The following is a 14,497-nucleotide window of genomic DNA, read 5'->3' as shown; positions in this document are numbered from 1 at the left end:
ATACATAATATTTGAAGAAGATCTGAATGAACTTATTGGGGATATGGATGAACAAGAGCTTGCCACTGAAGTTGAGAAGAACTTCACTGTATGGTTTCAAAACAATGTGGGTGTTATTTTTATATTTTTAATTTTTTTTATGGTTATAATTTACTCTAATTAAGTGCTTTACCATTTGTCATATAGGCACATAAGAACCGGATAAAGAACAAGTATATATTTGACCTTTCCAAAATGCCATTCAGGAAAGTGAAATTATATAATGTATACTTTGTCAGTGGTTAGAAGTTCACACAAAAGCTCACGGTCTGAAAAAATCAACAATGAATAACGGATTGTGTATTAGTAGCCAAGGAGGTGATTATTACGGTAGGGTAGTGGAAATTTTAGAAGTCGAGTACCCTGGTTACCCAATTAAAACCACAGTTTTGTTTGATTGTCATTGGTACGATCCAACACCTAACATAGGAGTAAAGGTTCATAAAAAATATAATTTGGTCGAAATAAATGTCAAAAGAAAATACAACAAGTTCGAGCCGTTTGTTTTAGCCATGCAAGCCACTCAGGTGTGTTACATTCCTCACCCAAGTTTGAAAACAACCAAGTCAGACTGGTGGGCTGTATTTAAAGTTAAACCTCATGGTTGGTCTGATGTACGTGAAAATCATCCTCATAAAGACGTTGTTTTCCAAGAAGATGAAGTTGAATCAAATGAAATCATTATACCAACTACAGGCGATACAGACAATTATGATGATCTTGACATGTCAAGCAGCGGTTCAGATAATGAAAATGACATTGATGAAGAAGGTGAATTTCATGAGGACGACAATGATGGTATTCCTGACAGAGAGGGTAGTTATGAGTATAGTACATCGAGCAATGAAGAAAAATAGGAGGAAGATTAAGAGGAGGAAGAAGATACCGACTAGATGTTTTTGTTTCTTTAAAGAAGGATGGTTACATCTACTAATTTTTAGTTTTTGCATGCGAATTGGTAAATGTGATTTTATGTATTAGTGCCCTTCATGAGAATTAAATAAAATGAAATTTTATCATTCCGTGGTACATTGAAAGCTTTTACTAAAAGGGGACATGTGTTTTTGAGATACTTGTATGTACAATATTTTCATTAAATATCCAATTAAGTAATCGTATTTTTTATAATCCAGTTTCTTTACATTGATATGTTATAAAATTATTCAAAATAACATAAACATAATAACAAATGTTTATTCTTTCATGTAGTATTAAAGAAATATAAAATGCAATAAAACAAACAGAATATATTACCAATTCAAAAACATATCATTCAAACGATAGCTTAACAATTTCATTGATTATAATAAAAATTCCTCCATTTATCATAATAACAATATGAAAATTTAGCTTACAAAATCCCAACAAAGAAACAAACCATCATGAACTTGATAATTCTAACTTGACCACCTTCAACTCGAGGGCCATTACCAAGTTCATTATTATCTTGAATAACAACTTGAGTCGGGGTTTCATTGACATGAAAAGTGATAGGAGAGTCGTGGGGGCCATCAAAAATGACATCTTCACCATTGGATTGTGCTCTCAATTCGTACATCTTCTCTCTATACCACTTGTTCAGGGAGTTGTGGGTCAATCCAACGAAAAAACCCATAATTTATGCATTCATCATTGTAGTTTGTGCAGCCAAGGAACCTCCGTCCAAGATTCTTTAGCGTACATGCCATCCACATTTCAACCGGATGTCCACATCTGCACAGTCTCATGTTACTGCTTGAAGACGAAGACATCAATTTGCCCTAATTTATCTTCTTCCGATTGTGGGTTTGCGAATATGGGAGTTGGAGTGCACGCTTTATTTATGAAAATAAATTCCATAAGATGACACTATAATGTAAAACATTTTACAAAAATAAATTCCTAGCAAAACTGGTAACAAAAGTTGCAACATATAACTTCTTAATACAAAAAATTCCACGAGTTTTATTGTCGTTGCAAATTTCCATAGCTAAATATCTATAAATTTGAAATACTCCTTATCAAAGTTGCTATGGAATTTAATTTTGTAACATATTAAGTTTTTTTTCCAAAAAGTAAAACAAGAAAAGGAAATCAAATTCTCCCTAGCAAATACCTACGAAGGCTACTTCCATAGCAAAGCAACTATGGAAATGTTTTTCGTTGAAAATTTTCGTTGCATATTAACCACGATAATTAATTTCATAGCAGCAATACAACGGAAAGTGTCTTCGTAAAAATTTTCGTTAAAAAATTGCTACGAACGATTTTTCCATAGAAATATCGGTAGCATAATACCAACAAATTTGGAGTCGGTAGCATTTTTTCTGGCAAGTCCCACGCTTTCTACCAGAAATAAACTATGTAGACACTGTGGTAGCAACTTTGCTATGGAACGACATTCCATAGCATGATCCATTGTAGAATAACAACAAAAATACGTCCCATAGCGCCCTTCCATAGGAAAATCGTGTTTTTCTTGTAGAGTGATGCCATCGTCAGCAGGTATATACATTATTCAAAGTAATAACTCACAATCTCCTCATTCTTGGGTCCTTAATACAAGATGTGGTTTTCACATTTTCTCTGAATTGCAGGGGCTAAAAGAAAGTGAAAAGGTGGAGCATGGGAGGATAAATATGATAATGGGAAATACGAGATCTTCTCCTGTTACCAAGATTGGGACTTATCGTATTATTATGCTTAGTAGTGAAGTTAGTTTAGATTTGATAGATTGTTGCTATTCATCCGAAATGACACGAAACATTATTTCATTTCATACATTGTTCATACAAGGTTTTCGTTACTCATTTAATGATCTGAATGGTTCAATTTTACTTTATAAAAATGATGTTTTTATATTTAAAGCTTTACATTGTAATGGTGTGCATGAAACTGTGACTTGTGTTAATAGCTTAGGCAATAGTGTATTTCACATTGATTCGTCTAATGGTTTAGACAAGGCATGTTTGTGGCATTGTCGTCTTGGGTATATTAACAAGAAATGCATCGCCCAACTCCAAAAGTATGGAGTCTTGGAATCATTTGACCTAAGGCCAAATGATGAATGCAAATCTTATCTTTTGGGCAAGATGACAAAATCACCTTTCACTGGATCTTGTGAAAGAGGTGAAGGTTTGTTGGACCTCATACACACAGATGTGTGTGGGCCCTTCAGATCCACCATATATAAGAGATGCTAATCAGTTTTATGTATCGTTTACGGATGATTATAGTAGATATGATTATATTTACTTAATAAAATATAAATCAGAAACCTTTGAAAAGTTCAAAGAGTTTAAACATGAAGTCGAAAATCAATTAGGCAGGAAGATAAAGATGCTCGGATCTGATAGAGGAAGAGTGTATCTTAGTATCAAGTTCCATGACTACCTCAAAGAATATGGAATAGCTTCACAATTCACGGCTCCTAGGACCCCATAAATTAATGGTATGGCTGAGAGGCGCAATCAAACCTTATTGGACATGGTTCGTTCCATGATGAGACGAGCCAGTGTTCCCATTTCCTTTTGGGGGTATTCCTTGGAGACAACTACCCATATCCTCAATCTTTTCCCTACTAAGAAGGTTGCCAAAACACCTCATGAGATGTGGATAAGGAAAGTTCCCTCGTTAGCACATATCAAAATCTGGGGTTGTGAAGCTTTCGTTAGACGAGAGACTCATGAAAATCTAGAAGCTAGAAGTGAGAAGTGTATTTTCATTGGCTACCCATAAAATCCCTTTGGATACTTGTTCTACAGACCTAGTGAAAACATAGTCTTTGTAGCACAAGGAGGAGTCTTTCATGAGAGAGAGCTCGCATGAAAAGAGGACAGTTGGAGCACAAATGACCTTGAAGAAATTCAAGAGTTAACCAATGAAGGAACCTTAGATGATACTAGCGGTCAACCTGAGGATGAGACTCCTGTTGAACCCGTTGACAGTTCGTTACCTCTTAGACGTTCGTGTAGAGTTAGCATGCCACCAACATTATATGGTTTCCATATAGCGTCAGATGGTAATACATTTATCAGTGATCAAACACTGATAAATGTCGATGAGCCAACTAACTACAAGGAAGCAAGAGTAGGCCCTGAGGCAGCCAAATGGAAAGAGGCAATGGACAACAAGATCAAGTCCATTTATGACAACCAAGTTTGGAATTTGGTTGATCAACAAACCGGTCAAAAGACATTTGGTTGCAAATGGATCTTCAAGAAGAAGACCGACATGAATGGTAATGTGCACACATTCAAGTCACGACGGGTTGCGAAGGGCTTTACTCAAACCCACGGGGTTGACTATGATGAGACCTTCTCACTAGTGGCTAATATAAAACCAATTAGGATAATGCTCGCCATAGCTGCCTTTCATGATTATGAAATTTGGCAGATGGATGTCAAAACCGCTTTCCTTAAGTGGAAGTTGGCTGAAGATGTTTACATGAGTCAGCCAGAGGGTTTTGTTGATGTAAAGTTTCCCAATAGAGTGTGTAAGCTTGAGAAATCCTTTTATGGATTGAAACAAGCATCTCGCAGCTGGGCTCTTTGCTCCATGAGAAAGTCAAAGAGTTTGTTTTTTCTAGGAGTGAAGATGAGTCCTGTGTGTACGTTAAAGCTAGTTGGAGTATAGTAACTTTGCTAGTATTGTACATTGATGACATACTACTCATGGGAAACGGCATTTCTACCTTGCATGAAGTAAAATCTTGCCTTGCAAAGTATTTCGCTATGAAGGATCTAGGAGAGACAGCCTATATTCTCGGGATAAGAATTTTGAGAGATAGAAAGAACAGACTAGTTAGACTTAGTCAAAGTACATACTTGGACAAGGTACTAAAACGGTTTAGTATGGAACATTCCAAGAAAGGAGAGCTACCTATTTAGAGTTATGGCAAATTGAGTAAGACTCAAAGCCCAAGTACCGATGAAGAGATAGCTGACATGAGTCGATTCCATTATGCTTCGATTGTAGGATCGACCATGTACGCTATCACATGTACTCGCCCTGATGTGTCCTTTGCTTTGAGGAGGGTCAGTCGCTATCAGGGAAATCTTGGTAGAGCTCATTGGACAGCAGTTAAGAATATTCTCCAGTATTTGTGAAGGACAAAGCACATGGTTCTAGTCCTTGGTGGCAATGATACGTTGAGAGTGACTGGGTATAGTGATGCTAGCTTTAAAACAGATAGAAACAACTTTCGTTCTCACTCTGGCTGGATGTTTACATTAAATGGTGGAGCAGTTTCTTAGAAGAGTTCCAAGCAAGACACAATGGCTGATTCTACTTGTGAATCAGAGTACATAGCGGCAAATGAAGCATCAAAGGAAGCAGCTTGGTTGGAGAACTTCATCGGAGATCTTGGAGTTGTCCCAACCATTTAGGAAACAATGTAACTTCTCTGCGATAATGAAGGAGCGGTTTCTTTGACTAAAGAACCAAGAGATCATGGAAAATCAGGACATATCGATAGAAGTACCATTATATCAGACATAGAGTCGAAGAAGGTCACCTCATTGTGAAGAGGGTATCATCAGAAGAGAATCTTGGAGATCTTTTAATGAGGGCTCTGAGTAGGATTAAGCACAATATGCATGCTAGAAGCATTGAATTAAGAGATAATATTAGTTTTAGTAGTTAGATGATTAGTTTGAAACTTATTACAAAATAGATCTAATTTACTTTTGGTGATTAAATAATAAAGATTATTTATGAGTTTGTTTACTGCCTTTGTCAATTATTTATTCTTGTTTTTCATTTTGCATGTTTTACTTCCCGAATAATTTAATTATTGAAACTCCACAGTCACTCATACTTTGGGAAGTAAGTAGTGAATTAAGACTGTCATGAATTGGATTGTAGATTGTCTAAGGGAGTTAGAGATAGAAATTATATTGCTACAACATTCATGAGTACTTAGAAATGGAGATTTATGTATTGGATAAACTCGCGCTCAGAGAATTACTTCATAGATTATATCACGAGTAATTCTGAGATGATGATATCTTATATTCTTGAAACGGAGATATATGAGTTGTAATTTACAAGTCAATTGTGCATTGGTATTGCGAAAGGGCGTCAGTAACATGATGTTATAAAACATAGTATCATGTATGATTTGGTGAGTAAAGGATAAAGGCATATAAGTCGAAGTTTATTCGTTCCTTTTAGCCTAATAGGAAAAGTGATATCTTTGGGCCCCTCAATGATTTGGTGTTGACTTATAGTGTTGGGCCCAATTAGGACTCAGATGATGTGTTCAATTTGATGTCTTATTTCGTCATCACAAATCAAGAAATCAAGAAACAAAATTTCGAAAATGAGATTGATTCTAATCCATGTCTCATGTCTGTATAATATCTTGTATAATGGAGGAATACTGGACCACTTATCTTAGGACCAATGTATGTTTAGTTCAGAGTTCGGCAGTTGCTATGGATGCACTCTTTGTTGTTTAATTTAGAAGGTATACTAGTAATTTAGTTTTAGACTTATCCAAGTGGGAGACTGTTGGATTAGGTGTCTAAGCCAATAACTAAATTAGTATAATCTTGAATTATTGGCAAAGTCCTTTTGGGTTGCCCTCAAACCTAGTAATTGATAAGAATGACTTTTAGAAAGAGAGACTGATTTATTAACTTATTATTTGATTAATAGATTAATTAGAAATCAAAATGAATTTATTAATATGTTATGAAAATAATATATTAATCAGAAACTGTATTATTTAATTAAGAATTGATCATAAATTAATTAGAATTAATTTTGGGATTAATTGGATTAATTAAAAGTGTATGGACTGTTTGGTTATTCACTGAAAGTTGAAGCGAGAAGACTATAAAACCACATGGGATGGGGTGGATGAAAATTGGCTGGCAATAGCCTAGAATTTTCGTCCAATAGGGTTAGGATGAGGAAATATGACAGCTTGATTATTATATTAATTAATCCATGCCTTATCCCAAAAACCCTAACTTTGGCCCCAAGTTTCCTTCAGCTATATAAACACCTCCCTGGCCTCATTATTATGTCCACTCCTTTTCCATAAGCTAAGGCCGAAATTTTGAGATCCCTCTCCTCTCTATTTAAGCCTCCTTGTTACTAGGGTTAGGTGTGAACCATCAGAGGCACGAGATTTCCGGTGATAGCTTCCAAGTGATTTCAAGAAGGATTGTTTGATTGTTTACTACAACAATCACAAAGGTATGTAATTCTTATAGTTTCAAAATTACCTAGGATTATAGAGTTCTTGTTGTTCAATAGAATGTTACTTCAATAGAGTTATGACTAGGATCTAATAGGTTGCATGTAACCTTAAGTACATAAGGATTTATCCGTGTTATTGCAAGTAAAACACATCAGGAGAGAAGTGCAAAGGAAATCCTAGGAGAACCTAGGAAGTATGTTAGCGCGCCGAACGCGTAGTTTAGCAGATTTGGAGAGTATTTTATGGTGAGGAAGTAATGTTAACATCGCGTCACAAAGCCTAACAACCAAATAATATAAACAAAAATACTGCTCAAATGCACTGGGGGTAGTACAGGAAAGCAGGGTCAAATCCACAGGGACACGTCCTAAGGTCTATGCCTTTCTTGCGTAAGGCACTCACTAAATTAACATAAATTAAAATGTGGGGGGGGGGGGGGATTTGTTGACTATAAAAACTAACTTTGCAGAAGTTTATAAAAGAAAAATGCAACTTCAAAACTAGAATAAAACTCAGAAAGTAAAAACAATTTAAGTTTCGCGGTGACTCTCCTAATCATGCAAATAACCTTCAACACGATTATTGAACTGTGTCCTATTTAAACTGGTACTGAAAATCATTAATAAGCTCTAATAATTTTCTTTTACTAAAATGTTTAACCAAAACAAACTACTTGAATTAAACCTTACTTTTTACTGAATTAACCAAATAAACTCTTAATTAATTTAGAAAAGTAGCATTAGACATAGTGTAAAATTCCCAGTAAAGTCCAATACTTCTCACAAGCTCGGAAGCATAAAGACTTGTTTGATTAGTTTATATTAGAGTTAACCCTAAGCATAGAATTAATTTAATACTCGTTACTTTTATTGATTAATAAAAAAAATTACGGATCTAAACAAATCAAATAACTAAGCCGGTCAACAAAAAATGAATCAAAATCAAACATCCAATTAAGCATAAAACTGATCAAGCTAAATAGTGAACATAATAAAAAATCATGCCTGATGAATAGTTGCACAAAAAGTCGAGGCATTTGCGAAAATGAAATCTAGGGTTTTTAGCCTGACATGGATAAAAACGTATTAGAAGAAGTAAAAACAAAACCTAATTGATAAATCTTACTAAATGAAAATAAGAATCGAATCGTGTTCTTTGGATCTATTTTTGGCACTCGAAAACCTATGAAAATCACCTCTCAGTCGTCTGGAATCACGAATGGTCGAAAGTTAGGGTTGTAGGAATGTTAAGAAGGCTTATTGATACATCCTGAAAAATTCGAGTAACAAATTCGATCGAATTTATTTTAGGCACGATTGAATTTTTTTGCTCGAATCAAATTTTTTCTCAAATTGTACAATTTATGATTTTTTAAAATTTTGATCTTCGAAGGACTTACTCGATCGAATTTATTGGAAAGTTCGATGGAATTTTTTTGCTTTTATTTTTCTTAAACTGAAACCGCACTTGTAAATTTGTGAACCATTTATTCGATCGAATTTCTGAATAATTCGATCGAATTTCTTGAATTTTGTCCAAAACGTCGATTTTTCCTCGACTAAAGCAGCTTCCAAGCATTCCTCAACATCCTCTACAAGTTTTAAGCTCCATTTTAGCTCAAAAGCTCCATCAAATGCATCCTCAATGTGTCGTATTCTCAATCCTTGCTAATTTGCCCTGAAAATCATAAAAGAAATGAGTAGTACGGGCATTCTGCAAACATAATGTGAAACACACAATTTATAACAAAACAAGGGAAATAGTTAGCAATTTATAAAAAGATAGTGACAAAAATGTGCTAATAGATGCATATAAAAATGCATCTAACAAACCTCCCCAAGATTAGACCTTACTAGTCCTCGAGTAAGGAAATGATAGGCATTAGAAACAAATGTGATGGAAAAGGATAGTGAGGGAATAACCTAGACGAAACTAACAACTTAAAAGGAAAACTTAACTACCAAGATCAACAGAAAAATAAATAAGTAAAGAATAAAATATGCATGTAAAAACAAAACAAAAAGAAAAATAAACAACGATACAAAAAAGAAAATAAACAACTAAAAATTAATTTTTTTTCTTCCTTTTTTTTCTTTTTTACGATCAGACTCTACACCAATGGAGGTCCAATGAAATCACTACCTAGACGACCATCCTCTTACCTTCCATGTATCAGATACTCCCAAAGTGAGGAAGACCCGCAACTGTGTAACCCGATAATCCAGCCATAGTTTTATTTAAACTTTATACCTTAATTAGCCTTGCGAGCGAAAATAACACAGTTCATAATCTCATGTCCTCAAGAATAGATACTAAAAAACCAGAATCGACGCATCCTTAAGAACCTGGCATGACCAAATTAGCTTTCGCCGAAGCAACAATGGGCCACCCCCGTAGGAGCCCAAAGCTCTATGCTTCCACTTGGTAGAGAACGACAAATATCATATCACACAGTTCTTGCGCCAGATTTGTCTTCGTTGTGGCTCTTTGATTTGATTGAACTTGAATTTGTATCTTGTCTTTAGTTTGAGTTCTTCAATCAACTTTTGAATTTCTTGAGATTTCTTCGATTAAGTGCTTGAAATTTGACTTGGGTACCAGATATGACAGTTGTACCTTTCTTTTATTCTCGACTGTGTGGCTCTGATATAAGGTTTTCAGTTACCCAAGGGTAATGTGTGTCAACAAATAGGGATATGTTCTGTGGGTTCAGACTTGTCGATAAAGGTTCTTTTTAAACATTCAAAAGCAAATCATTCCAAATTTGTTATTACCGCTCGCACAGTGTTTCAGTACATCATTTTTTTTTATTTTCTACGGCTGGGGTCTCAGATCATGGTGTTTTGCATCCCCTAGTTATGATAGCAAATTCTACACTTTCAATAACAATCCGGTTGCTTCAGACTTTCATTTTCCATCTTCACAGAGCTATGGAATGTAAAGAGTATCCTCATCTCATATTTTTGTGAACGTAACATAACAGAAACAGAGAATATTTTTTGGTTTTTTTTTTATAAATTCAAATGCCAACATGCAGAAATTAATACAAAATTTATGTTTTTATTTAAGAGGGAAAACTAAAGGAAACAAGCTGAAAAAATATATTTTTTTGCCTTTTGAATATTTTTCCTTTTTTTCGTTTTTTTTATAAAAAAAACTAACTAGGACAAAAAGTGAAAAAAATAAGGACAAAAAATGAGAAATCTTTTTGGATTTTTAAAATTTTTGGATTTTTCTTGTTATAAAACCTAAAGCAGAAGAAAATAAAAATTTTTGTACAAAAAGATTACAAATCCCATCCCCAATCTTAAAATAAAGCATTGTCCTCAATGCTTCGGAAGGAGAAGGATAGGTCTATTGAGGAGGAGGTGGAGGCGGAAATCGACAGAATACCTCCTCATGAAACTGCGAAGCTCACCCAGAAAAGTCGTCTCAACGTGTTGAACATTGAAGCGAAGGTTGGTGATGCTCTATTGGAGGTTAAGGTAGTGTTGATAGGTGAGATGGGTGTTGGGGTAAATGTGAGGTGGGGGATGTGGGGCATCCTGAAATCAATATGAGAGTCAGTCTGAAAATCAGTATGCATCCAATCATGAGAAATGTAGTAGTCGTCGTCGTGGACAGCTTAGAGGAGATTTCATCCTCATAATCCGAATGTACAGTAGAGGAGTAGGGGCGTCAGGGTGACAAGAAGAAGAGGGGCGGTGATGCGGGCCCTAGTGTGGAGGATCGGGCCCTTGCGTTCCTAGAGGCCCACGATCGTGTGACTAAAGGGGCTTCACGGAAATGGCCATAACTTTGGTTACGAATCTCCGTTTCGGGCCTACGACCAGTCAAATTGAAGCTTGGAGCAAGGAGCACGTCTAGATAAGTCCCCGAAGGGGACTTACCCATTTTGAGTCCAGAAATCGCTTTCTAAATGGAGTTATGAACAATTTTGTTATTTTTCCTTAATTTTTGGGTTTTGTTTTTGGGTTTGTATTTGGCCCATGGACTTTTAGGGTTTCATTTTAATTTCTGCTTCTTATTTAACTGTTTTTGATGTAATTTGGATGGTCGATCATCAATTTTATGAACTTTTGATTTTCTCCCAAATTCTGTGTGTTAACCCAGATTTTGAAGCCAATCCCACGGTATTCGTAGAATCAACGTGGTTTTGAAGAGATTGTCCTGGATATTCTTTTAGAATCAACAGGTTCATTCTTGGTTATCTTTGTGTTGTTTTTTTGCGCTGCATCAGTTGGTATCAGAGCCGAATTCCTTGTTCAAAATGCCTCCGAGGAGAAACAGGACGCCCGCTAATGTTCATGAGCAAGAACTAGAAGAACGTATTATGGCACGAATGGAGGAGAGGATGGATCAAATGGTTGACCAACTGACTGATAGGATGGTCGAACTGATGAAGCGAGGTGGGCAAAGGTCTCGAACACATTCTCAAGTGGAAGATGGTGAATTTAGGAACCCGTTCGGCGGCAGTGACGATTCATATTCTGAAGACGATCTAGAAAGGCGGCCAAGGCGTGATCATAGAGGTGACAATAGGCGTTGGGAGGCCGGAATGAGAATTGATATCCCAGAATTCGATGCGGTCAGATTGAATCCGGAGGGGTTCATCGACTGGTTGGCTACTGTTGAGGAAGTTTTTGAGTTCAAAGAAGTCCCTGAAAACAAAAGAGTGTCATTGATTGCTACCAGGCTACGTGGTAGGGCATCTGCATGGTGGCAACAACTAAAACTGACACGAGACAGGCTCGGAAAGTCAAAGGTCGTGACTTGGAGGAAGATGAAGAAGTGTTTACGATCCAACTTCCTACCCCATAACTTTCAAAGGTTGATGTACCAACGGTTGCAAAATCTGAAGCAGGGTGCCAAATCAGTTGACGATTACACAACTGAGTTCTACCAATTGATTGCCCGAAACGATATCCAGGAGACAGAGGAACAACTCGTTGCTCGATATATTGGGGGTCTACGGGTCCAAATCATGGACTCTGTAAATATGTTTGACCCGGTATCTATTTCTGAAGCGCACCAACGGGCGTTGGCTTTTGAGAAACAAAGTCGTCGGGTGGGCGGTTCGTCTTCAACTGCTAATATTGGAGGAAGTTCCAGGACGGGTGGTATGGTACCCCGTGTTGTGCCTAATCAACAAAGACCGACATCTAACAGTGTTGGACCAAATCCTAGGACAACTGTTAGTAGCAGCTTAAAGTGTTTTAGTTGTGGGGAGACAGGTCACCGACAATCAGAGTGCAAGAAGGTCGGAAAACGTCATTTGTTTGCTGAGCAAGATGATTGGAAAAATGATGATGCCGGTGAAAATTACAAAGATCCCCCTGTGTATGACGAAGAGCATCAATGCGAAGAGGAAGTTGTAACTGGAGATGTGGGGGTAAATTTGGTGGTAAGGCGGTCTTGTTTTACACCAAAAGTTATTGGTGATGATTGGCTCAAACACAACATCTTTCAGTCGACATGTACTATTTTGGGAAAGGTTTGTACTTTTGTTATTGATTCAGGAAGTTGTGATAACCTTATATCTGAAGAAGCAGTTCAAAAGTTGGCTTTGAAAATAGAAAATCGCCCTAAGCCTTACAAGCTACAGTGGCTTAAGAAGGGTGGCGAGGTCACTGTATCTAAACGAGCCCTTGTTCAATTTTCTGTTGGTACCACGTATAAAGATGATGTGTGGTGTGATGTGGTTGCTATGGATGTTTGTCCTTTGTTGTTGGGCAGACCTTGGGAGTATGATCGTAACATAGATCATAACGGGCGGACTAATACTTACAGTTTCTTGTTTGGTGGTGTGAAGATAACATTGGTTCCCAGTAAGCCAAAGGAGCCAGTTCCGAGACCTTCGGGTACTCTACTGACCCTTAATCAGTTTGAAGACGAGTTGGAGGCGGAAGGTGAAATTTTTGTATTGCTCGGGAAGGAAGTCGCTAAGGAGGTTGAAATTCCTGAGGCTATGGTTCCTCTGCTCAAGGAATTCGCTGATGTTTTCCCTAATGAATTACCTGATGGTTTGCCACCTTTACGTGACATCCAACATCATATTGATTTACAACCAGGAGCTCAGTTGCCTAATAGGCCACATTACAGAATGAGTCCCGGAGAGCATGAGGAGTTGCGACGACAGGTGGAGGACTTGATTTCAAAAGGTCATGTTCGGGAGAGCATGAGACCGTGTGCTGTTCCTGCTTTGTTGACTCCTAAAAAGGATGGTACTTGGCGTATGTGTGTTGATAGTCGCGCCATCAATAAGATCACGGTGAGGTACAGATTTCCAATTCCTCGACTTGATGACCTACTTGACCAGATTAGCGGTGCCTCTATCTTTACGAAACTGGACTTGAAGAGCGGGTACTATCAGATACGACTTAGGCCTGGGGATGAGTGGAAGACTGCCTTCAAGACTCGTGAAGGATTGTATGAGTGGTTGGTGATGCCTTTCGGTTTATCAAACGCTCCTAGTACATTTATGCGTGTGATGAACCAGTTGTTCAGGCCCTTTATTGGTAAATTTGTAGTCGTTTATTTTGATGACATACTTATTTACAGTGCTACTTTTGGTGAGCATGTCAACCATGTGAGGCAGGTTTTGACCGTACTTCGACGGGATAGTTTGTATGCAACTATGAAGAAATGTGTGTTTATGGTTCCTAAAGTCTTGTTCTTGGGGTACATTGTTTCTGGGGAAGGAATACAGGTGGACGAGTCTAAAGTAGCAGCTGTCAGACAATGGCCAAGTCCAACTACCATCACTGAAGTTCGAAGCTTTCATGGCCTTGCTTCATTCTATAGGAGGTTTATTCCAAACTTTTGTTCTATTATGGCACCGGTGACTGATTGTATGAAAGGGAAGGCCTTTACTTGGACCGAAGCAGCAGAATCAGCTTTCCAATTAGTAAAAGAGAAGCTTACTACATCACCGATCCTTGTATTGCCAGACTTTTCTCAAGTGTTTGAATTACACACGGATGCTTCCAAGGTTGGGATTGGAGCAGTTCTAAGTCAAGGAGGACGACCGGTTGCCTATTTTAGTGAGAAGTTGACGGGGCCAAAGCTGCATTATAGCACTTATGATGTTGAGTTCTATGCAGTGGTCCAAGCTGTAAAGCATTGGCGCCATTATTTATTTCATAAGGAATTTGTTTTGTTCACAGATCATGATTCATTAAGACATATTCGCAGTCAAGATAAGGTGTCACACAAACATGGGAGGTGGATGTCGTTCTTCGAAAAATTCACTTTCGTGGTGAAACACAA

This window comes from Lactuca virosa, chromosome 7 (assembly GCF_052849685.1).
Source record: "Lactuca virosa cultivar CGN04683 chromosome 7, Lactuca_virosa_CGN04683_v6, whole genome shotgun sequence".
Classification (NCBI taxonomy): Eukaryota; Viridiplantae; Streptophyta; class Magnoliopsida; order Asterales; family Asteraceae; genus Lactuca; species Lactuca virosa.
This window is presented reverse-complemented; position numbering follows the sequence as displayed.